Genomic DNA, 26,362 nt, shown 5'->3' on the forward strand with positions numbered 1-26,362 from the left:
TTCTAATTATTTATCTATATATTCATTTTGAAATTTTAAAGACATGATCATGATGTGTCCAAATTTTAATAGTAAGCACACTTGTCTCATTTCTAGTATCAAGAGGAAAGCTTTCAAAATTTTAGCATTAACTAGATACCTTTTATCATACTAAGATCCCTGCTAGTCTTTCTTGGCTGAGAATTTTAATAATGAACAAAGTTTCAATTTTTATGAAGTATTTTTTCCACATCTCTTAAGATGATCACATGATATATTTCCTCCTTTATTTTGTTCATGTGGTTAATGATAATGATTGATTCTCTAATGTTAAGCTAACCTTGCATTCCTAGCATAAGCCCTATTTGGTCATAATATTCTCTTCATTGTATATGTCTGGACTTATTTTTCTTTAGGTCTTTTGAGTCTATGTTAATGAGAAAAACTGGCCTTTCTTGTTCTACACTTATCGAGTTTTGGTACAGGTTTAGGTTGATTTCAGAAAACAAGCTGAAAATTGTTCTCTTTTTTCCTGATCTCTGGAAGAGTTTGTGAATAATGCATCTTATCTGGTCTTTAAATGGTTGGGAGAGTTCACTGATAAAGCTATCTGGGCTTGGTGTTTTCTCTGTGGAAAGGTTTTTATTTGTCAGGACGAAAAACCAAGAGCAAGAGATAACACAGGCAGACCCATTGGTAATCCAGATAGTAAAGTTATTTGACACAGTTGTTGACTGGTTAACATGTAACCATTAGATCACATGGAAGAATAGAATTTCTATTTTTTAGTTTTGTCTTTTTGCACAGTACTGGCAAGTCGTGTTTTTCAAGAAATTTATCCACTTAAGTTTTCAAATTTACTGGCATAATATCTTCAAGATTTCACATTACTTCTTAATGTCTCTAGGATCTATAGAGATTTCATCTTCATTTCTTCATACTGATGCCATCTTCGTACTGGTACTCTGTGTTCTCTTTCTTCATGATTGCTTCTCCTGAGACTTCGTTAATTCTTTCAGTCAATTCAAAGAAACAGCTTCCAACATTATTGATTTTTTCTATAATGTGTGCATTTTGTTTCATTAATTTAATCTTATCATCTTAGTTCTACTATTTTGGGTTTAATTTGCCTTTCCTTGTCTAACTTCTTAATTAGATGTTAAAATAATATATTTTAATTCTTTTACTCTTTAATACATACATTTTAAGGATAGACATTTAAAGCACAGCATTAGCTGCCTCCCACAAGTGTTGATATAATTTTTTATCATTCCCTTCAAAATATACACTAATTTTTTATTTCTTCTTTGAGTATGGATTTAATTTACATATAATTAAGCTTCACTACCCAGAGAATCTATTTTGTATATAATATCAATTCTTTGAAATGTCTTGAAACTTGCTTTATTGCTCAATTGATAGTCTATTCTGGTAATTACTTTATAAAAACTTTAAAAGAAAATATATTCTGCAGTTACAGGGTTCAAGATCTATAAATGTCCAATAGAAGTTTTGTTAGTTATGTTTTTCAAGTTTTCTGTAATTCTGGTAATATTACATCTATTTACTTTATTCATTATTAAGAGGGTTCTGTTAAAATCTCCTACTAACTCTTGTTAGTAGACTTTTTAATTTTTTTCCTTAGTTCTGTCACATTTTTTCTCTATTTCAAGGCTATTTCAAATTTATAATTGCTATATCTTCCTTGTAAAGTTGACCTTTTTAACATTTTGAAATGTTCCTATTTATCTCTAGAATTGCTGCTTTTCTTTAAGTCTGCTTTGTTTGATACAAATATAGCTACATCTATTATTTTGGTTAATGTTTCCTGTATATTTTTTTCCTTCATTTTACTTTCAATCTCTCTTTAACTGTATTTAAGATGTGTCCTATAGGTAACATTTAGTTGAATTTTGCATTTATTTGATCATCTTCATCTTTTAACTTGAGTAGTGTACTTATATTTAAAATAAATACTGATATATTTGACTTTAAAATCTTCTACCTTATTATTTACTGTTGTCCGTTTGCCTCACTCATTCTTTGTTTTTCCTTTATTGTCTCCTTTTAAACTAACCAAGTATTTCTATTATTCCACCCTCCCCCTGTATTTGTATTAGCTTGTTAATTATAAATTATCTTATTATACTTGCAGTAGTTATTCTAAGGCAGTTCTCAAACTTTCACATGCATGAGAAACATCTGGAAGACTTCCCAAAATGTAGTTTTCTGGGCTTCACCTCAGATTTACTGCTTCTGCAGGCCTGAGAGGAACACAAGAAATTACATTTCTAACAAGTTTGCAAGTGATGCTGATGAGGCCAGTCCAGGATTCACATTTTGAGAAATATATATCCTTGATTTATTGCAGTCTGCTGTAGACTGATACATCTACTATTTCCCAGAAAATGCAACAACCTTAGAATTCTTCCACTCCACTTACTCAAATTTCTACTTTTATGCTACAATTTTCATGCATTTTAATTCTATGTATTTTTAAACCCCAAAGACATGACTTTATAGTTGTTATACACAATAAATATTCATCTAATTTTTATATTTATCTTTGCACTGCTCTTCATTTCTTCTTGCATTTCTGCACTTCCATCTGAGATCATTTATCATTTACTTAAAGAACTCCTTTCAGTATTTCCATTACTGTGTCAGTTGGTAGCAAATTCTCTCAACCTGGTTGTATAAAAAGTCTTCATTTTATTTTTATTTTTTAAAGGATATTTTTGCTGGGTATAGAATTTCAGAATGGGGAATATTTTCTTTCAGCATGATAAATATGCAACTCCATTGTTGTTTTCTTTGTTTTGTTTGTTTCCAGCATTTCTTTTGAATGTCGACTATAAGTCTTAGTGCTGTTCCCTTGAGGCTAAGACGTCCATTTTAAATGGCATCTTTTAAGGTTTTCTCTTTGTCTTTGATTTTAAGTAGTTTAACTATAATGTTCCTGAGTATGGCCTTATTTGTATTTACTCTATTTGGCATTTATTGTGCTTATTGAATTTGTAATTTGATGATTTTCATTAATTCTGGAAAATTCTCAGAGTATCTCTTCTGAGATGGCTTCTGCCTCAATTCTCTCTCTCTTCTCTTTCTGAATTTATACTTACAGATGATTAGAACTTTTCACCATATCCCAGGTGTCTCTTATGCACATTTTTATGTGTTTTCAGCCTTCTTCCTCTTTGTGATTTTTCTATCCTAACCTGACCTTTTCTAACCGACACTTAAGTTTTCTAATAATTTCTCTTGATATGTCTATTGTTTTGTTAAGTCTATCTATTGAGTTATTTATTTCAGTTATTATAGTTTTCATTCAAAAAATTCCTTTTCATTCTTATTGACAGATTCCAGCTGTCTGGTGAGATTTTCTATCTTGCCATCTACTTTTTTGCACATATTAATTACAATTAAAGACAGTGCCAAACAATTTTAATATCTGGAATTTCTGTGGGTCTGTTTCTATTGTTTGTTCTTTCTCTTGTTTTTACTCCTGGTGTGCCAAGTGATATTTAATTGAAAGCTGGACATTATGTACAATACATTTTAGAGGATTTAGGTTATGTTCTCTTCCTGCATAGGGGTTTTAGTAAGGGTTTAGACTGGCAGTTAAAGTAGAAAGAAAGTCACCTTGTCGGAGTAATAACTGGGATACTTCAAGACTTGATTTTTGGTTTTCATAAAGGCTGACCTATTTTAAGTGTGCCTTTAATGTCAGGGTATAGCCTTTATAAGTATTAATTTAAAGCCTCAATATTTACAAGGCCCTCTTGTTTGTTATGTCCTGAACTCCAATAATTATCTGCCCAGCACTGTGAGACTGCAGAAAGTTCCATGTTGCTTTATAATATTTCTATGCTGCCCCATGCAACTAGAAATATTAGTAAATGCCTCAAGTTAATAGCAATAGAGAATGTTGGGCTCACCTCCCTGAGGTTCTCTTTTCACCAGGATCTTGATTTTCCAAGTCCTAGATGCCTTAGTAGCACTGAACTCCAATTTTTGTCTTGCTAGTCCCATGAGACAACCAAAAGCTTTGATTAAATACTTTCTGCTCAGACTCTCAGCCCTATTCTGCTTATAAATCAACAAACACGTTAAGAATAAACCACCAGAAAATATTGAGCCTGACTTTTCTCTAGGATCCTGGCCCCACAAAGCCTGGATGCTTTGATTATTCTCCAACATCTTCAAGGAGTAGTTGCTTTTTTATTATATAACTGTTATATTTGTCAGGAAATAATATTCTCATGAAAGCTAGTCAATCATAGTCAGAAGTGGAAGTTGATTGGTTGTTGTTTTTTTTTAAGTCCTCCAGGTGGCTTTAATATGTGGTCATACTTAGGAACCACTGCCCTAACTTATTATACTTCCCTGCACATGTAGTTTCCTCTGCCAGGAACATTGTTTTACACCCTCTGCCTGGCTAACCTCTGGCAGAAGCCTTTACTTACCTAAAGACACATGGGGTTAGTTGCCATTCTACATAAGCCTCTAAAACACTATATCTATTTATTTTAACACTTATCCCACTATATTCTAGTCTGTGTGCTTTTGCATTTATCTTCTCCAACAGGCTCTGAGTTCCTCATTTTTCCCAAACAACAGTCCTCTCTCTCCCTCTCCAATCCTATGGAATAGCTTTTGGATTCATCCCAACACATCTGGACTTTTGATCCTTTGAGGCTAATTTAACTCCTCACCTTCCTTGGCTTAATCAGTATGAAGCATTTCTAATCCTGTTACCAACTGTGAATAACCTTCATGCTTCCTCTTTCATTTACGTATATATCTAGCATTATCTTTATGCTAAATATATATGTGTATGCTTTTGGGGGTGTATGAATTCAATCATTCAATAATCATATATTGAGCTACTAATATATGCACTGGCTAGGGTGGAAGGTGCAGCAGATTTCATTATTTAAAGCTCAGCTCAAAGGTTATTACCTTTGGGAAATTTCTTTCTAGGCATGCTATTTTGTGAGATGGCAGTGCTTCACTGTGCAGAGTTCATGGCCTTTTGGAAAAGTGAAATAACCCCATCCTTCCACTGGGAAAGGGATAGAGAATGCTTCCTGCATTACACCAGCTACTTAACTAACTGCTAAAATAGTGATATCACGTTGGAATTTTTCTAGATATATGCTGGGATAATGGGAAAGGGGATCAAACTTGTTGACAATCCAAAGAATAATGTCTTCCCACCAGAGCAGCTGTTGCTAAGTTAATGTGTGCCCTGTCAGGGAAAAAATAGGAGCCTTCCTTAAAATGTCTGTTATTTATTTGATTGCTTGCCTGTTCCAGCACTGATTTGCTTGTTTTACAAGTGCATATTTTGCAAGGTGTGTGTGTGTGTACACGTGCACACTACAGGTGCAGAGGGAATGAGAGAAAAAATGTCTTTCTCATCGTTGTGACTCCAGAGACGCTCCATCAGTGTCCTTACTACATTTTCTCCAATGCTATTGGAATAGTGCTGTAGACAGTAAAGAAATGGGTTATAGAAATCATCTAGCCTCTTGCTCTTTTTGTCTTTTATGTATCAAGCATCTTTTTGTCATCCCATAGGAAAGAAAATGGGAATCCTGGGACCACTCCATGACAGTCCTTCAAAGGTCAAACTTGGATTCAGTAAAGACATCCTGGCAGAGAGAGCTACATGATTTCAAAATAAAGGATCCAAGTAAGTTTGTATTTCTCTTTCCAGAAAGCAAGGAAGATATTTTATTTTCCTTTGTATTTCCCATGGTACCCATTGCAGTGGTTTCCACTCAAAAGAATTTGGGAAACAAATCCAGATAATAATGGAGAACAAGATAGACTCATCTGTCTAAGGTGGAGAAGGTCTGACTCTGGCCAGAAACAAGGGAATGTACAATATGAACTCTCTGCATTCCTTTCAGGCCTGAGAGTGATCAGTGAGTAACTCAAATTCCCTTTCAGAGTTCATCATCTTTCTCCTGCCTAACTCTCTGTATTTCCAGTTTTTTGTAAATGGACAGCAATAATCATATTTCAAGACTAATAGTTATCAATGACTGCAAGTGTAAGATACTTGTTTAATGGGAAAAAAAACCTTACTCAAACATGTGAGAAACTGTAACTTTTAGAATCTGCTGATTGAAAAAAATGTATAATAAAACCAACTATTAATTCAGTACCTTTTAAAAAGGATATCTGAATCAGTATAACATCTGTGCATATTTCAAACTCAGCATAAACATCTGTGTGTGTGACATTATACATAAACTACAGATAATATTTGATTGTATATGAATTTGAAGACCTTTTGAAATAATTCCAACCCTTTGTTCCCTGACCCTCTCCCTCCAACCCCCCTGCTCACACTTCCTTAAGGATCTCATCTCCATTGCATTTGCACTTGACTCCTTCTACCTCCTTTGCCTGGCCCACTTTGCCCTTGGTTAGCCATCAGATTATTTTCTATATGCTTCAAGACCTCTCAAACTCTACTGGCCTCATGTAAACCTGGCTCCACTCCTGGTCATCAGTATCTCTCACTCACCCTAAGTATAACAAATGGTCTTAAACTATCTTCCTTCTTTTGACTGTTTACCTGTTCTGCCCAAATTGGCTTTGTTTTACAAATATCAATTTTTCAAGAATTCATCAGTGAATATGTGAGACCTCCAGTTGTAACAATATCCATCCTTTGTAAAGAACTCAGGTCTGGGACATCTGGGTGCTTAGTGGTTGAGGGTCTGCCTTAAGCTCAGGTCATGATCCCAGGGTCCTGGGATTGAGTCCCACATTGGGCTCCCTGCTTCATGAGGAGCCTGCTTCTCTCTCTGTCTCTACCTCCCTCTCTCTGGCTCTCATGAATAAATAAATAAAATATTTTTTAAAAAATAAGAATTCAGATCCGGGCCTTGCAGCTTGGAGGAATCCATAAATATTTGTTAGGAAAAATGATGTTATGAAGTAGGTGCCACTTGTATTCTTAGGTATCCCCTATTTACAGATTCAAGATAATTTATGCAAATTAGATAACATTTTGTGACTTGTGAGGGGACTGCCCTGGCCTTACTGTCTAGGCCACCACTAGGCCAAGCCAGAAGAAAGAACCAGATAATGATGGACTGAGCTTTGCCATCCTGCCACCTTCAATCTTCATTTCTATAGTTTTTAACTTTGCCTTATAGGTCCACAGAAAAAGCCAGACCCTTCGTTCAGAAGATAGCCCTCTATCAATTAAATGACAGTTTTTGGTTCCCCCTCTGTCCTCTTCTTATAGGCTGAATAATCCCAGTTCTTCTGACTGTTCCCTTTTCTGGTTTGAGTGCTGACCTGGTCAAGGACAAACTCCCCTCTAAACATACCCTTGTTCATCCTCATTCTTAAAGTGTAGGGCTCAGAATGGAATATACTACTCAAGATACAAAGAGGCAATGTAGAGTGTGAGGAATCACTTCCTGTACTGTTCTTATCACTATGGCCTAAATCCACACCTCAGTCTGGAGACAGTGTTGACATAGAGCATCAGGAGACCTGTTGTTTATAATCACCTGCTAGTTGTATGTCTCCAAAGAGAACTTCTAGCTTCTTTGAGCTACAGATTTCCAATCAGAAAAGGTGCCCAACTTCATTTGTCAACCGGAAAATGAAAATTTATATTCACAATATAAATCTAGCACAATACACTAGACCCACCAGAAAGGTTAAAATGACAGAGACTATACCAAGTAATGGGGAAGATGTGGAGAAGCCAAAATTTGCATATATTACTGGGGAGAGTAAATTGGTACAACCACTTTAGAAAATTGATAGTATCTACTATAGCTGACCCAGTAACTCTGTTCTTAGGGGTATACTCAAGAGAAATGAGTGCACAGGTCCACCAAAAGACATGTCCAAGAATATCCAGAGAAATATTATTCATATTAACCCTAAATTGAAAATATCCCAAATGTTCACCAACAATAGGATGAATACAGGGTTATAATGCACAGAATGGAATACTAGAGGCATGTATTTGGAATGAATGAACTTAAAATGCAAGCTATGGTATGAATGGATCTCACAAACATGCTGAGAAAAGAAAAAGTGAGACATGAAAGAGCATGTAATATGTGATTATGTTTACATACAGTCAAATACAGATAAAACTGATCTCTAATATTAGAAATCAGAATAGTGGCTTAAGAGTTTTCTGTATGTCATCTATCAACAAAAGGAATAGTAGGGTAGGCTAGAAGGATGCAGGAAGGGTACTTTCAGGGTACTAAAATTGTTCTTTTTTTTTTTAAGATTTTCTTTATTTGTTCATGAGAGAGACACAGAGAGAGAGAGAGACACAGACACAGGCAGAGGGAGAAGCAGGCTCCATGCAGGGAGCCTGACGTGGGACTTGATCCTGGGTCTCCAGGATCACACCCTGGGCCGAAGGCAGGTGCCAAACCGCTGAGCAACCCGGGCTGTCCCTAAAATTATTCTGATCTTGATTTGGCTGCTGATTACATAAGCGTGCTCAAGTCGTTAAAATTTATCGAGTTGTCTGCTTATGATGATGCACCTTTCTTTAAGTATGGTACACTTTAATAAAAAATTAAATGGAATACACCATAATAACAACAATAGCAACAAAACAAGGGCAGCTAAAACTTCTTCAAAATGGTCAGCAATTGAGGAGGGGAAAAAATCAGCTGGCACAAGTCCACTCAATTTTTTACCATAAGAACATTGGCCCACTCAGGGCTTGCTTCCAAATGGACCATTTCTTTCTTACCATGTTCCACTGTCAGCCTGGTCACTTTTGCATATGCTCTGTGGGCTCAGGACCTCTCAAGCTCATATCTGCTCTGCCTTTGAGGGCGGTGCATTAGAAATGGGAAAGTGGAAATGCTACATGTTAAGCATTTTCTCTATGTCAGACAAGAGATTTAGCTAACATTATTTCAATGTATCTCTCCTACAACTCTGTAAGAAAGGTGATTAATCTCTGCTTTACAGATAAAGAAAGTGATATATAGAAAGATTAAGCCAGTTGCCAAAAGGTGTAGTAAGACTGACACCCATTCTCTTATTAATCAACAGGCTTTTTATATCTAAATCAGGTTACAACACAATGTTTGGATTGCTGTTATGTCGACCTCACTTATGTGGCTTCCTGGACTTCTGAACTCTGGTTTGCTTTTGCCCACACATCTGAGTGACCCTTAATGTGTGTGCTGCCTACCTGGTCACTGATATCCTACATGTTCTTGACCTCTAACAATAGCAAAACTTAGACTCCTGGCCAGACAACCAGGATATCTGTGTGCTTCCAGATAATTTACTGGATATTATCATCCTAGCATACATCTGGTGGCCTCTGTTTGTGGATATGCCATTAATACGATCCAAGATGCCAAGAAAGAACCAGATAAACAGAGGTCATTTTCTAAAAGAAGGTCTAGGGATCCTACAGGGAGCTCCAAGTTTAAAACTGCAAGTCTCTGTGGGGCTTTCATCCTTCATGGCTGAGTCCAGAGAGAAAGTTGACTGATAGTTGGAGGCCACCCCTTGACAAGATATTTTAAGAAGGGAGGGAGGAAGGAAGGAAGGAAAAGCAAAAGAAAGAAAAGAAAAAAGTCAAGTTCCCAAGTGTTCCTGTTTTTGGCTTTTAGCTGCATGGTATTTCAGAGATTTCTTGTTCTTCTTAAAATCTGTTAGCAATCCTCAAATCTACAAACAGGCTTTAGAAGACGTGGGTAGGGAGAGTAGTGAGAAAGATTGTTTCAGAAGCAATCCCTCTGTGAGGAAAAGCCGAAACCTAAATTGGATACAGCTGAAAATATCTCAATCCTGCAAGATTAGTCTTGACACCAGCCCCGCAGCAGAAGCATTCTGTGTTAAAGGAATTACTCCGAAGGTTTTTCCTTTCTTATTGCCCACTTAGTTTTCTGAAAAGCCCTCTTCTGAAGCCCTGTGCTTTACTCTAAAGCAAAGCCTTTTGGGTTATTGTCCTAAATGGATTCCAATAGGAGACATTTTGCTGGGGATCACGATTAAACAGGCTCCCTGGAATTTAGGCTAGCTCAAGCCAGGGAAAGTATCGATGCTCCAGGAATACCCAGTCCCAGCCAGAGACTTCTGGGTGACCACAGCAACACATACACACACACAACCACCCACATCAAAATGGAATGGGCTCAATGAAATCAGTGCTTTGCCCTCCAGGGAGCAGTCCTCAGTTCCTATTTCACCTCTTTGGGTTTTTAATGGTCTAATACTCAATCCCTCACCACTTCCTTTTTGAAGTTACTCCAGATTTCAGGGTTTTGCAGACAGTGATGATGTTTGCTGGGTCCTCATCCAAACCAATGGAATAATCCACCCATTCTCCCTCTCAAGTGTATCCGTTCTCACCTCTGTTTGTATGTCAGTTTTTCAGATTTATAAAATGGCAGTAAGCTATAATGAGTTTGAATGGAAAATGAGAGAAATGAAACTTCAGTGGATCAGGATGTTTGCTCTTACTTCAGAGAAATTCTGGGTCATACTGGATACCTTACAACCAGGCGGGCCATAGGACATCAACAAATGAAGGACTGTGTTTGGGGACCCAGTCAACTAAAACCCTTCCAGAGGGCTTAGTACCCCAAAATCTTGGTTCACTTCTTCCTTACATTAAAAAAAATCATTTAAATTTACAGAACTACCCAGAGCTAATCTGAACTCTATTTGTTCCAACCATCTACAGTTATTTACTCCACCAGGAGAGCTCTTCCTTGGGCACACTTTTCAGGAGAGTTGTATCATCTACTGGCATAATGGTCCTTTTTCAAGAGAAGTATTTCATTTTAATAAAAATGTGTACTACCATATTTAATCAATCAGGGTGATTGACAATGGCAATAGTTGAGTCTTGCAGCAGATGCTGCTGCTACCTCATTCTTATTCCAGTTTCATTTCTCAATCAAATCCATGTGTAAAAAACATAATGTGCTGCCAACACAATGTAATAAAACCTCAGCTGAAATGCACACCAGCACGACAGAAACTGATAACTCAAAGTATGGGAAAAGTTAACTTCAGAAAAATCACTTCTGACACCCACGTATTCAAGTTTTATGGACAAGAGATGTATGGCCTCCGTATAGCTAACATGAATGGGCCAAATTCATGGATTTGTCCTGAAACAGAAAATAATCATCTTTAAAGCAACATTTTCAAAAAGCTGGCAGAAGAATCCTTTTTAAACAGCCCAGAAATCATCCTTAAAATTGGCTGAGTTTGTTTGAGATGCACCATTTGTGTCATGGAGCAATAAATTAATACTTGAGCAGCTTCTTTTTTTTATGGTGGTGCAGACTGGTTAAAGATGATGTATCACTGGTTGTCACCGACTGAACCAGCAGTTTTCAAAGTTAATGATTCAGAGAGGAATAAAGGTAACCTAATTATAGCAGTACCAGGGACAGAACCTGTTTCCTGTACTCAAACTCTCAACTCCAAATTTCAGCCTGGGGGAATTGCATATACTTCTGCAGGACACTATTCTTACAAAAGCTCTAGTTAGGGAGCAGACACTGAGTCCCTGAAAAAGGGACTGGGTCTGTTGGCCAGAGACCCAGAAATATACCAGTTTGCCTAGCGCTCCCTCATCCCACCCCCACCACCAAATTCATGCCTACCCAGAACCTCAACATGTGCCCTTATTTGAATAGGGTCTTTGCAGATGTAATTAGTTAAGATGAGGTCAGAATGGATTAGGGTGGGCTTTACACCCAATGGCTGGTGCCCTTGAAGAAGGATAGGTGAAGGCACAGACATAGACACCCAAAGGAAAAACAGACATGTGAAGACAGGGGCAGCCCAGCCATTACAGTGATTCAGCTATAAGCCAAGAAATTCCAAGGATTCCCAGCAACCCCTAGAAGCTCTGAAGAAGCAAAGAATGCATTACAGGATACAACAGTGGCATCATTTGAATGATAATGTGGGCATAAATTCCTCCAAGAAGTTCACTTATAATTGGGCTCAATATGACCAAATAGTCCATGTCATAACAGAATTTGGCATCACAGAATGGTTATAGTCATAGGTAATATTTAGCAGTGAAATGCAGGAAGTTATCAGAAAGAAAAAAAAACACCTTTTTTTCTTTTCTTTTTTTGACTAATGGGAGATTTTCATGGTGGCACCCAACACAGGAATTATTCCTGCCTAGAGTTAGGGAAGTCTACAAAATCTTGCTGCAGCAGGCCCATGCACCAGAAGACTACTCTGGGCAGTTGCAGCAGGCAATGGCAGTTATGGAATTCACTCAGCACTGCACATGACTGATGAGAGCAATCACAGAGAGAGTTCTGGATCATGGCTGACTAATGCACTCTCAACACAGATCTCAAGCAATTGCAGCCAGGTGAGGAGCCTGTGCCGTAGCATATCAACCTTTACAGAAGGAGGTACCAGCCCCTTGTGAACTGCCCTGGATCTATGCTGAATAAGGAAGCAAATTCAGGAGGGGCACACCAGGAATTACACAGGATCCCATGAGGCACAGTAGGTAGTTCACCCAGGACTCTGCTGTCACACCTGAATCTAGTTACTGCATACGAGCGCCTGTCTCAGGGTCATCCTTCGTGACTGTCTCCAGGGTTCCTCCACAGTATGGGTCTGATTCCTCTCGACTCAATATTTCCCCTGACTTTACAAAGTCCTCCGAAAAGAAGCCTTTTGGGTGTACTGAAAGAAAAACATCTGGCACACAGTCCTAACGGGTAATGATAACCACAGTCAAGATATCCACAGCTCAAGGAAGATCTTTTATAGAAGAATTCAGCCTGAATGAGACCTTTTGTTGAGTTAGGGAGTAGGAATGTGATCCCTTGGAAAAGACGATGGATCCATAGTCCATCAGGAAAATCTACAAATCTACAACCGATCCAGTCCTTTTGTGCACTCTCTGATCACCCAGAAAATCCTAGATGTATTTTAATATTTATACAGATTTATATTCTCCTACCTCCAAAATACTTCTGCACAACACACTTTCATTCAGCTGGGCACGAATAGGGTACTCTGGACTTCCTCGGACATTTGGCAGTGCTCAGTGTCTTCAACCCCTTTCTGGGCTAGCACTGCACCAAGTGCTCAGAATCAGCATCCAGCCATCTGAAGAGTGTCTCAAATCTCTCCTAGAACCAATGGGAAACAAATAGATCATTGCATGAAGAGCTCTCAGTTCACAAACCGGCAGAATTTTCAAATACATTTTGGTTGTCCAGTGCCCAAGGGCTAAGACTCCGGGACCTCCACGGTAACATCAGGTGGTACCAAGGCCTTCTAGTTACGTCTGGATATAGGACAAAGTTTAGCATTCACTTGCCAGTCTCAGCCCTCAGGTTCTTGAATTATGGCAAGCATCAGCACAACCACACCCCCACATACACACTGCGTTCAGAAATTTCTGGAATCAGTTTGCTGCCCCTTTGTTCCCCTTCGAGATCAGATTTGCCCTTGGGTATCACTCTTCGCCCTACATTTCAGGAACTAGAGTAGTCTAAGCATAGCCTTTGACTGTCAAGGCAGAGCATGTCTCATTTGCCTAAACTTTTGGTAACCCCAAACAGATGTCCAAACCTCCAATGGAACAGCCCAAGAAATTTTGTTCTAGGTGAGGGTTGATAGGAAGGGAGAAGGTCTCATTCAGAGACCTATTCAGCCAAAGAGATAAAAGCTAGAGCCAGAGGCTTAACCAATATCTCAAGTTAGAACAGGACCAGGTTCATAACCACACAGAAAAAGGCCAGAACACTAGGCAAACCTTCTGAACAAGCACGACCAGGGGGCTCCCTACGTCTCACCTCCCTGCAAGAGGCTGGCATGTGAGCAGGGCAGATGTACACAGAAGACACATTCTGTGTCCTCATTCAAGGGCATACATGAGAGCTGTGCCCTGCCACACAGGCATTGGCTGGTGAGTCCACCATTGACCTAGGGGGATTTTATCAAACAAGGGTGAGGGAGAGAGAGCTATGGATAGACTGCTGGGCTGCGACTCCAGAACCGAATCACCTAGTCTATCACCCTGGGCAACTGGCTTAGCTTCCTCATACATGAAAGAGAAGTAATACTTGTCCAAGTCAAACTGACTTGGTGGACAAACTTGGGACTGGGGTCATTTCCTAGCTGAGTATCTTGGAATTAAACAAAATTTCTGAGTCATAGTTTCCTCATCTGTAAAAATGGGGGTCATAACCCAATGGAGTGAATCATGCGTATAAAGTCTCTGGCTTTACACAGTAGGCACATCTTAATGACAGCCATCATTATTATCAACCTCACAGTAATCATTATCAGGAACAGCAAAGAAGACAATGCATGGCAGGTGGTTATACAGCAGTGGTTTCATTTTGTACATCAGTGTGAGTGTCAACCTCTTTATATGGGGCACCTTGCAAAAGTGTATACTTCTTCAAAAACTTCTCCTATTGCTTCCAAAAAAAAAACCTCAAATAAACCAAAAGGACCTCCTTTTGGTGGTGGTGGGGGGGAGGTGTTATTCATAATCCATGTATAACCCCATTTGAGATCTATCTTATCGCATGGTTTTGACCACAAAAATAATGCATCAATCATTCTGATCTAAAAAATATATTCAGGGATCCCTGGGTGGCGCAGCGGTTTGGCGCCTGCCTTTGGCCAAGGGCGCGATCCTGGAGATCCGGGATCAAATCCCACATCGGGCTCCCAGTGCATGGAGCCTGCTTCTCCCTCTGCCTGTGTCTCTGCCTCTCTCTCTCTCTGTAACTATCATAAATAAATAAAAATTTTAAAAAAAATTAAAAAATTAAAAAAAAATAAAAAATATATTCAAAGGGATGCCTGGGTGGCTCAGCAATTGAGCATCTGCCTTTGGCTCAGGGCATGATCCTGGTCCTGGGATCAAGTCCCACATCTGGCTCCCCGAGGGGAATCTGCCTGGGTCTGTGCTCTCTCTATGTATCTCTCAATCTCTCATGAATAAATAAATAAAATATTTAATATATATGCACATATATATGCATATATATTTTTTTCAAAGTAGCATTTGGCTACATTTTCATTTTATTTATTTGTTTGTTTTATTTAAATTTAATTTGCCAACATAGAGTATAACACCCAGTGCTCATCTCGTCATGTGCCCCCCTTAATGCCCATCACCCAGTTATCCCATCCCCCCACCCACCACCTCTTATGCAACTCTTTGTTTCCCAGAGTTAGGAGTCTCTCATGGTTTGTCTTCCTCTCTAATTTTTATCATTTGGCTATATTTAAAAAAATAAAATTTGCCTTCAAAGACTAAAGATTTCCCCCACTGAAGGAGCAAAAAAAAAAAGAAGAAGAAGAGAGGAAAAAGGAAAGAAGGAAGGAAAGAAGGGAGGGAGGGAGGGAGGAAGGGAGGGAGAGGGAGGGAGGGAGAGAGAATGGATGGAAGGAAGGAGGATAGGATCCAAAGGGAAATTCAAACCAGAACCCCCAATGTTCACCAATAAGTATCCTCAGTAACTTTGAAGACAACTGTTTTAAAGGTCAACATTATTTAAATGTACATTTATTTGCATTCATTTAAAAAGTCAGTATGTTTGCATTAATATCTATACCTCTAAGAGAATGTATCAAAAAACAGAATGCACTTATGTATACATCATTCCACTTATTTTTTTACTGAACATACATATTATCCACTTCCTTACACTGTTTTTTAAAAATATTTTATCTATTTATCCATGAGAGACACAGAGAGAGATAGAGGCAGAGACACAGGCAGAGGGAGAAACAGGCTCCATGCAGGGATCCCAACGCAGGACTTGATCGCGGGGCCTCCAGGTTCATGCCCTGGGACGAAGGTGGGGCTAAACCGCTGAGCCACCCGGGCTGCTCTTTATACTGTTTTTTAATTAGTGGTTTATTTTATTCATTAATTCATTAATTCATTAATCCATTCATTCTTAAAGTAGACTACATGCCCACTGTGGGGCTTGAATGCAGGACCCTGAGATCAAGAGTTCCATGCTCTACCGACTGTTCATAAATGAATGAATGAACAAATGTATTACTGAGACTCTAAGGGACGTTTAATTAGAGGCTTAGTCATACATTTGTTCATTCATTTATTTATTTGTTCAACAGGTATTTATTGAAGACCTGTTACGTCACCTGCAACTCTACACTGCCAAGTAAAAGCTCAGATAAACAACTTCTGACTGGGAAGATTTCTTCATCAAAAATACCTCAATTGTTTTTTGTTTTCATAAAGTGATTCCAAGAGAAGTATTAAAGGCCTTTAGGTGACATTCTCCGAGCGCATGCTGTGGATTGCCTAAGTGATATTCCAGAGGCTTCTATTTCACGATGGTGAACTGAGGCCAAGAATTTGCCTTCCCTCCTTCCTGAGATACTTTCAAAATGATCGAAAGGAATTTCTTAATGATAAATCAATAATAATGAAGAGAACAGGAGGGGAGCCATCTCTGAAGAAGAAATTTTGACAGATTTTAGGAAGACAAAACGCATTTGGAAGAATGTCAGTACATCAACAGATAAACCAGAGAAAAGGTATATGCGGCCCAGAGTACATGAGGTGAGTGACAATGGAGGACAGTGGAGAAAGGAGTGCGTCTTATAGGCAGGACTCCAGGCTGAACCCCAGCCAAAAAAAATCAAGTCTTTCCCTCTGAAGACATTAATTATTTTGTTTGGTGTGAGTATTGACATCCTAAAGTAAGGTTTTCTTGTTCAGGAATACCCTAGAGAGAAGCTTGCCAGTTGATAGGACAAGCCCCCAGACACAGAAACTGACAGCATTGCTATTCTTCACTCCTAAAAATGAGTTGACACCTAAAGATGAACAAACATTTAAAGGGGAAAGATAAACAAACCCATCATAAAACAGCTTTCTTATTTACTTATTCTTAAAAATTAATGGACTAATAAGATACTTGAGGGAAAAATAGAAAAGCACATCATAAGAGATCGAATTCAAGAAAACAGAGACTTAAAAGGACATTATATCCAGAAGAGAAAACCAGGAAACCAGATTTCTTTTCCTTAAACAAAAATGAGAGTGAGCAGTGAATATTTCTGGGAAATTAAATTGTCAAAATTAAAAAATAATAATAGCTAAGAAAGATTCTTCTTTAAAGATGTTATTTTTAAGTCATCTCTACTTCCAAAATGGAGCTCCAAGTCACAACCCTGAGATCAAGAGTTTCATGTTTTACCAACTGAGCCATCCAGGCATCCCAAAAACTAAAAATTTATTAATAGAAAGATTAGAAGATGGAATTGAGGAAATTTCCTATAATATTGAGCAAAATGACAAAGGAAGGATAATAAGAGAATAAGAATGAGGTTTGGAGGACAAATGCAGCCCTTAATAGCCAATTAAGAGAAACTCAGAAAGCAATAAGAAAGTAGGGAAGAAAGTTATCAAAGATACAATAAAATAATTCCAAGAGCTGAAGGGAAACACAAATATTGATCAGAATTAATTAAAAAAAGACTTAGCCCTTGAAATATCAAATCCCCCAGGATAGTGTTTCTGAGCTCTCAGTGGGAGTGGGGAGGAATGTAAACCAGGAACTATAAGGGAATTTGAATCAAAATGGATCAGATTTCTCATCAGCAATGACGGATCTTGGAAGACACTGAAATAAAGGCTTCAGAATATGAAGGTAAAATTATTTTGGACCCAGACTTCTATGTCCCGTTTAAAAACAAGAAAAAGAACATCATCTTCAGACATTCATATGTTCCGAATATCTTGCCTCATGCATCCATTTTCTTCTAAAAATTTACCTAATGATGTGCTCCCAAAAAAGAGAGTTGGGAGGAGCGAGTGGGCAAAACTGAGAAAGGGGGAACTGTGGAATACAGAAAATTGTGGAGCAACCAGGATTCCAGTGAAAAGGAACCCAGGTTACAAAGTGAGCCACGGGTCTTGAAGGCAATTGGGAAAAGTCACTGAATTTCAAGAACACTGCCTTAAAGAGGAAAAATGAAAAGGATTCTAAGAAATTAATTAAATGACTACAGAGCCAAATGATATTCGGAATATAGAGTATGTGTTTTCCTCTTTATAAGGGAAAAAAAATCAAAGCTTGAGGGAATAAAATTTGTACAAAATAGTCATGGTCTAAATAGAAAAGTACTCAAATTAAAGCAAGTTTGAGAGGCAGGAAAAGTACATTTGTCCCTGATGCCATGAATGCTCCCTTTTGACTAACAAGGCACCATGACATTGGACCTGGAAGAGAGTAAATGCATGCTAATAGGAAAAAGTCTCTTCAACAAATGGTGCTGGGAAAACTGGTCAGCAACATGCAAAAGCATGAAACTGAACCCCTTTCTTACACTATACACAAAAATAAACTTAAAATGGATTAAAGATCTAAGTGTGAGACCTGAAAACAATAAAATCCTAGAAGACAGCACAGGCAACAATTTTTCTGACATTGGTCTTAGCAACATCTTTCTACATGTGTCTCCTGAGGTAAGGGAAATAAAAGCAAAAATTAACTATTGAGACTACATCAAAATAAAAAGCTTCTGCACGGTGAAGGAAACAATCAACAAAACTAAAAGGCAACCTACTGAATAGAAGATATATGCAAATGACATATCCAATAATCTTATCCAAAATCTATAAAGAACTTTACAACTCAGTACCCAAAAAAACCCAAATAATCTGATTAAAAATGGGCAGATAACATGAACAGACATTTCTCCAGAGAAAACATCCAGATGGTCAACAGACACATGAAAAGATGCTCAATATCACTCTTCATAGGGAAATGCAAATCAAAACCACAATGAGATATCAGCTCACACCTGTCAGAATGGCTAAAATCAACAACACAACGAACAACAGGTGCTGGCGAGGATGTGAAGAAAAAGGAAATCTCATGCGCTGTTAGTGAGAATGCAAACTGGTGCAGCCACTCTGGAAAACAGTATGGAGTTTCCTCAGAAAGTTTGAAATAGAACTACCCTATGATCTAGTAATTGCACTACTGGATATTTATCCCCAAAATACAAAAACTCTAATTCAAAAGGATACATGCATCCCCATGTCTATTGCAGCATATAATTTAGCCATAAAAAAGAATGAAATCTTGCCATTTGCAACAACACCAATGGAGCTAGACAGTATAATGCTAAGTGAAATAAGTCAATCAGAGAAAAATACTATACGGTTTCACTCATATGTGGAATTCAGGAAACAAAACAAATAAGCAAAAGAAAAAGAGAGAAACTAAGAAACAGAATCTTAAGTATAGAGAACAAACTGCTAGTTCCCAGAGGCGAGGTGGGGGCGGGGGTGGATGAAGTAGGTGATGGGGTTCAGAGTACACTTGCCATGATGAGCTCTGAGTAATGTATAGAAATGTTGAGTCACTATATCATACACCTGAAATTAACATAACCCTGTATGTTAACTATGTTGGAATGGGATTAAAAGAAAAAAAAAAAACTTAGAAAAAGAGAAAATGTATGCTTGCTTAGTTCTACTAAGTTCTATTCTTAGTAGACAATATTGACATAATGTAAATGCTGATTACTGGCTTTTAGTTTTCAGAAATGTTCATAGACAAAGCATAGAAAATTTACTTGTTACAAAGCAGAATGTAAATATTATCCACAAGGATAATGTAAAAAATGAAGATGTGACTGGACAGAAACATGGAGAGGAAAAGGGAGGAGGGAAAAAGAGGTAAGGATTGAAATGGTAATGCCTTCGTTTTGAAAAATGAAAGGTTAAGACACACAGTTGAAAGCAATGGAACAAGAACTAGAAATTTAAAAATATATTATTTAAAGCTATCGGGCAACCAATAGAGGAAGCTACTACTAAAATTACTAGTATAACAATCAAAAAATGGAAGGAGAGGGGAAGGGAAGGAAGGGGTGTCAGGATGTAACAGAAATTCTCATCCAACCCAGAAAAAGGTGCCAGTGATGTTGCAAGTCCGTGGAGCCCTAATAGTGGCCTTAGCGTATTATTTTGAGATATTGGAAGAAATCATTCAAAGCAAAGCCAGAAAGGGTTTTGAGGTTCTTGCCTCTGTGTATCAGGTGGAGGGGCAAGGAGTGTTTGGGGAAAGGATTTTTCATCCTTATCATGAATGTTTTCTGGCTCGTTCACTATTACTGCATGATACATATTTTTCAGAATTAAAAATCACCAGTTTTACATCAGTGCTCCAGGCAGGGTCCTGGCAGGAACCAGATGGCAACCTCAACCTGAGCAATTGAGCAGAACTTCACAGGACTGTTTGTAATTGTGTGGGCAGGGGCCGCAGAGCCCTACAAGGTTGGCACAGCAGCCTGCCAACCACGGGTTGCCTTTACCACTCCACAGCCCCAAAGGGTTGGAAGTGTCTGCTGAACCTGGTAGATGGTGGCTGTATGGAGAGGGCTGCCGATATTGGGATTTATTTGAGAGAAAGAGGGACAGAGGGAGAAAGTGTGCATGTGCACATCAGGGGTGGGGGTGGGGTGGCAGAGGAAGAGGAAGAGAGAGAATCCCAGGCTGACTTCTAGCCGACCAAGGAGTGCAACTTGGGGCGTGATCTCACCACCCTGAGATCATGACCTGAGCCGAAACCAAGAGTCTCATGCTTAACCAACTGAGCCATGCAAGCTCCCCAAGTACATTGCAATGTATAACAAGAAATAGATATTAGGTCTTTGTCCCCACTTCTGGCACAGAACCCCTAAAGCCCTGGGAATTTCCTAAGTGATAAGAGCAGTGAAAGTGTCCTGATAGTCACAACAACCCCCCCCATTTTTTTTAAAGATTTTATTTATTTATTCATGAGAGACACAGGGAGGGGGTGCGGCAGAGGGAGAAGCAGGCTCCATGCAGGGAGCCCCACGTGGGATTCGATCCCGGGTGTCCAGGATCACACCCTGGGCTGAAGGTGTGCTAAACCGCTGAGCCACCCGGGCTGCCCCACAACAAGCCCTTTTCAACCCTTTCAACCACACCTGAGTTATGCTATTGAGGTGACTTTTGGAAAGCATCTGAGGAGGAGGGGCTGGTTGCCAGTAGAACCAACCATGTGGTTAGAAGGTTAGAACTTTCATTCCCACCCTGCTGACCTTTGCTGGGGGAGGTCACTCAGAGGCTGGTTGCCAATGGCCAATTTTTTAAGCAATCATGCTTATATAACAAAGCCTCCATAAAACCCCAAGAGGACAGGTATGGAGAGCTTCCAGGCAGGTGAACTTGTGGGGATTGCCGGGAGAGCATGGAAACTTCACATCCCTCTCTCCTCGCCTCGCACTCTATGCATGTCTTCCATCTGGCTGTTCCTAATCCTATCATTTATAATAAACTATCATCTAGTAAGTAATGTGTCTCTTGGAGTTTCTCTGAGTGAGCAGCTCTAGGGAATTAATCAAATGCAAAGAGGAGGTTGTTGGAACCTCTCTGATCTATAGCAGGTAGGTAAGAAGCACAGGTCAGAGCTTGGACTTTCGTTAGCATCTGAAGCAAGGGGAGGGGACAGTCTTATAGGATTGAGCCCTTAACCTGTGGGATCCTATGCCATCTCCAGGAAATAGTCAGAATTCAGCTGAATTGTTGGAGAATTGCTTGGTGTGGGGGAAAAACACATTGCAATTGGCGTCAGAATCTAGGGCTGTCAGGTAGCTGAGGCCTTTGATGGAAGACACGGCCAACCCGCACCAGAAGTGGACCAGGGAAATCAAAAACTTTTTTATTCTCCTCCTACCACCTCATCTCCCAGATGGTGCTTCTTATTGGCCAAACCCAACCAAAATCTAGAATTGTGCTGTCCAGGACAGGAGCCACTAGGCACATGTAAGCTATTTAAACTAATTAAAATTTAAAATTCAGGTCCTCAGTCATATTAGCCATACTTTCAAGTGCTCATGAGCCATGAATGGCTAGTGGCTCTCCTACTGGACAGCACAGATACAGAGTATTTCCATCATCCCAAAGTCCTACTTGGACAAGCTTGATAAAGGGCAAGGGAAGGCCACCCTCCATGAAGGTCAGCCTCTTGGGCACAGAGCAGGGCAGGGAAGGTTGGGGAGTCGATCCAGAAGGACACACAAGAGATATACAACATGTGAGGCATTGCCAAAAATATATCACACAAGATACTCAAAAAATATAACCAAATTTGGGGGTGGAGGAGCGGTGGATGATCATATAAATTATATAAATTTGACAAACTCTACACACTGTTTTGTTCCCTTGAAGACTCAAGATATAGATCCGTTTGGTAACAGCTGTGAGAAATCCTGGAAATCTGTTTAACATTATTTAAAAACAGGTGTTTTCTGAACTTTTTTTGGTTAAGAAACCTTCTCCCCTCCCCTTTCTCTCTCTCTCTCTCTCTCTCTTTTTGTATGGGAAGAGTTACAACACCTCTCACGTAGTTCTTTTTATACTGAATATTTATCATTGTTGGACTTCCAAGATCCTATCAATCCTCCTTATTTGGGGTGGGGGATCCTGGAAGGGATAAGGTGGTTAAATCCATCTGCCCAACACAGAAAGCTGACCTTCTACAAGTGACCCCGGAGAGGTCATCGGAACATAGCAGGGCATTCATGCAGGCTCAATCCTGCAGACACGAGAGTCTAAAAACACCTCTCGCTTGAGGATTCCTCATCTGTCTGGTTGAGACTTTCTGAGGACTGCCCTGCAGCCCGATACTCCTACCCACCCTCCCTTCCTCCAACCTAATTTCAAAGCTGTCAGACCTGTATCTCTGTCTGCAGACTCTGGCTTGCTGCCCTTTTTTCTTTCACAGGCATTTCCCCCCCAATAAATCTCTTTCATGCATGTGTAATACGGTGTTGGTATCTGCTTCTTAGAGGACCTGAACCAACACAACTGAAGATCTGAATCTTAGGGAGTATCTCAAAGATGTGGGAACGTATCGAAATAATTCAAGGCAGAGCTCAGTAACATGGACAACTCTCGGACACATTTTGTTTGCCAGGCCAGTCAAGGTTCCAAAGGTTAATGAATAAACTTCCCAACCTGCTTAAAATCATCTGTCCTTGCACAGTGGTTAGCCCTGAAAACTGAACCCTTCACATCACTATCAACTGCTAACATGCTCCGACCATTTCAGAAAGAGCCGGTGCCCTGTTAGTGGTCCAAAGTCTTGCCACACATTATTCGCGTGATTGTATGGGGTGAGCTGCTCCTGAGTAAGGTCGATGAGACTCGTGCTCTGTGGAGGGCCAGACTCTGATGAGAAGAAACGGTATTTTGAATACGAGGCACTGTTCCTGCTTTCTATCAATACATACCACAGAGTTTGGGAGTATACACTTATCATGAAGGCTCAAAAAGTGGTTGGCAGCCTTTAGGAAGGGCAAAACAAGTTTTATTTTTTCTTTGTTCTCCCCTTTTGGAAAGCTGGGGGTGAAGTAATTGCACCTGCGGTCACTCCTGGCTTCCTACAGCTAAACTACCTTATGAGATGGGAGCCCTGGCCATCGTCCACCCACACAGCGCCCCTCTGCCCATGGTCCATGTCACCTGCCACTCCGTGAGCACATCACTCGCCAAAGGAACCACATTTTGCTCAGTTCTGGACTGGCACCTCAGGGCCGTGCTAGGCCTGGTGATGCAGAGATGAATCCCAAGTGGTCCGTGCCTTCGGAGAGCTCCCAGAGTAAAGGAGATACCCGGAAAAGGGAGAAAGACAGAGGAAAAACATCACCTGGTGGCACTGAGTGCAGAATCGAGGTGGCCCGGGAGTACCAGCAAGGCTCCTCGGGGGACAGTGACTTTGAAGCTGGGAGTTAAGTCCAAGCAGGAGTTTGCCAGACAAAATCTGGACAAGGAGAAGATGCTGACCCAATCTCAGTGACTGAAGTCCCCAAATTCCAAGCACATGCATAGGGCCGTCAGAGGGCTAGTGCGGAGGTGTGAACGTTGCCTGGGCTGTGTGCAGTGCCATCTCTACACACACCCATTGCTCCTGCCGTCAGTGTTAGTGCCATTATTACTATTCATGAATTCGGTGCCAGGGCCTCGGCTGGAAACCGAGAATTCACAGCTGAATAAGACAGAGCGCTGCCCTCAAAGTGATCAATAATAATAATTCACGCTCCCGCAGGGTTTGTATTTATTTATTTATTTATTTATTTATTTATTTATTTATTTTATTTTATTTTATTTTATTTTTTATTTTTTTCCCACAGGGCTTATTATGTGCCACCTGTGTCCCCAGTGCTCCATGTGTTTTACCCTCAGGACGCCCCGCAAAGCGGGCTCCTCGCCCCTTGCAGGTGGGGCCGGAGCGTCCAGATGTGGCCCTCCAGATGATCCGCTCTTCACTGCCGTCCCTACAGGGAGGTTCACCACCGAGAGGCAACCACACTACAACGTCCCTATGTGAGTGTAAGCTGAGTGGGGCCCAGGGGATCGTCGCTAAGGCTTCCTGGAGGAGACCATCCCTGAGCTGAGCAGAATGGAGACCTGGGGGCGGGGGGCAGAGTTTCTGCCCTTCAGTGGGGGGAGGGCAGGAATGGAGAGGTGGGCAGGGACAGGTCCGCCTGTGTCTCTGTCTCTGTCTCTCTCTCTTTTCCATGAGTAAATAAAAATAAAAAAAAAAAAACCAACAAACACACCATTGCCATCCCCAATGATGCTAGCAACTGTTCTCAGCTCCTGTTTATTGAGCACCTATTATGCACCCAAGCAGCATGTTTGCTTTTTATTTAACTCTGACCCACAATTCTGTGACACAGTGTTGCACTTCTCTGTAATTCACTTGAAGCTTGATTTTTCAAGAAGAACACAGTCCAAGGTCCCTGGCATAGAATACATTGGTACCTAAATAATAATATTTAACATTTACAGAGAGCTTTAATTTTTGAACAGGTAAAAGGATGACATGGTCCAAAAATTGAGTTTTACAAATGGAGTAGAAATGACATTTCCCTTTTACGGAGGGAGAAACTAAGGCTCAAAGTCACGTGAGCAGCTGAGGCTCACAAAGAAGCCAAGAAGTGGCAGTGGGACATCTGTGTACGACCGACCTAGACACCGCCTTTAGGCAGCCCTTTAAACCTATCCGTCTCTAGGGGCGCCCGGGGGGCTCAGGCAGTTAAGCATCTGCCTGCGGCTCAGGTGGGATCTCGGGCCCTGCATTGGGCTCCCCGCTAGCACGGAGCCTGCTTCTCCCTTGGCCTCTGCTCATGCTCTTTTGCTCTCTCTCAGTTGCTGCCAACACTGCCCGTTTAACCACTTTACAGTTTGTTTTTGAGGGAGACAGATCGGAGGCCCGAGCTCTGCCACGATGACTGGAGTGTATCACTTATGGTTTGGTTTTCCTCCCTTATCAAATGAAAGATTAGATCAGCATTGTGGGCTTGGGCGTGATAGACAACTCACAAAGTCTGTAAGTAGGGTTGTTTGCCGTGGAGCGAGGCCAGAGTTAGCCTACACCCTAGAGTCAGGATGGAGCAGAGGGAGCTCTTCTAGAAGGGAGGTAAGCAGCACGTTTGCTTTTTATTTAGCTCTGACCCACAATTCTGTGACATAGTGTTGCACTTCTCTGTAATTCACTTGAAGCTTAATTTTTCAAGAAGAACACAGTCCAAAGTCCCTGGCATAGAATACATTGGTAGCTAAATAATAATATTTAGCATTCATGGAGAACTTTAATTTTTGAACAGGTAAAAGGATGACATGGTCCAAAAATGAAAATGATATAAAAAGATGTACATTGAGAACCTTGTTCCCCACTCATGCTTGCATCTGCCCCATATTATACCCCTGTTCTCTGCCCCATAAGCCACCAATTTCCGATCTGTACTTTTTATTTTTAAGATTTTATTTATTTATTCATAAGAGAGGCAGAGACACAGGCAGAGGGAGAAGCAGGCTCCCCATAGGGAGCTCAATGCGGGACTCGATCTCAGGACCCCGGGATCATGACCTGAGCCAAAGGTGGACACTCAACCACTGAGCCACCCAGGTGTCCCTGATCTGTCCTTTCAATGTTTTTTTTACGTAAGTCTGGATTCTCAAATACATATCTTCAGCATCTATAAAATGATTATATGGTTTTTCTCCTTCAATCTATTTTGATGAACTGTCCTTGCATTTTTAGAATAAGCTGCACTTGGTCATGAAGAATTATTCTGTTTGTATGCTGCTGCATTCTGATTGCCAATATTTTATTTAGGATCTATGCATCAATATTCATGTATGAGATTCATTCATTGTTTCTTTTTTTCCACAGTCTTTGTCATCAACGTTATCCTAGCAGGGTTTTAAAAAAAAACGTTGTACTTCTTTAGTTGTGTTCTGGAACAGTTTTAAATAGTGTTGGAACTATCCATCTTTTAAAGGTTTGGCTAAATTTGCCCAGGAAAC

The 26,362-nt window shown here is 40.1% G+C and overlaps 1 long non-coding RNA gene across 8 annotated transcripts in view; it reads left to right on the top strand.

Annotated features, from left to right (window-relative positions):
- Window positions 1-24,482, top strand: part of LOC140611875 (uncharacterized) — a 44,504-nt gene extending 20,022 nt beyond the window's left edge. For 3 of the 8 annotated variants that reach the window (XR_012013122.1, XR_012013118.1, XR_012013123.1), the window contains exons 6-7: window positions 5,563-5,677; window positions 24,181-24,471. This is a non-coding gene — a long non-coding RNA (uncharacterized lncRNA). The other 5 variants (XR_012013119.1, XR_012013125.1, XR_012013124.1 and 2 more) reach the window with 5 other exon arrangements.
- Window positions 24,483-26,362: the final 1,880 nt, after the last annotated feature.

This window comes from Canis lupus, chromosome 20 (assembly GCF_048164855.1).
Source record: "Canis lupus baileyi chromosome 20, mCanLup2.hap1, whole genome shotgun sequence".
Taxonomy (NCBI): Eukaryota; Metazoa; Chordata; class Mammalia; order Carnivora; family Canidae; genus Canis; species Canis lupus.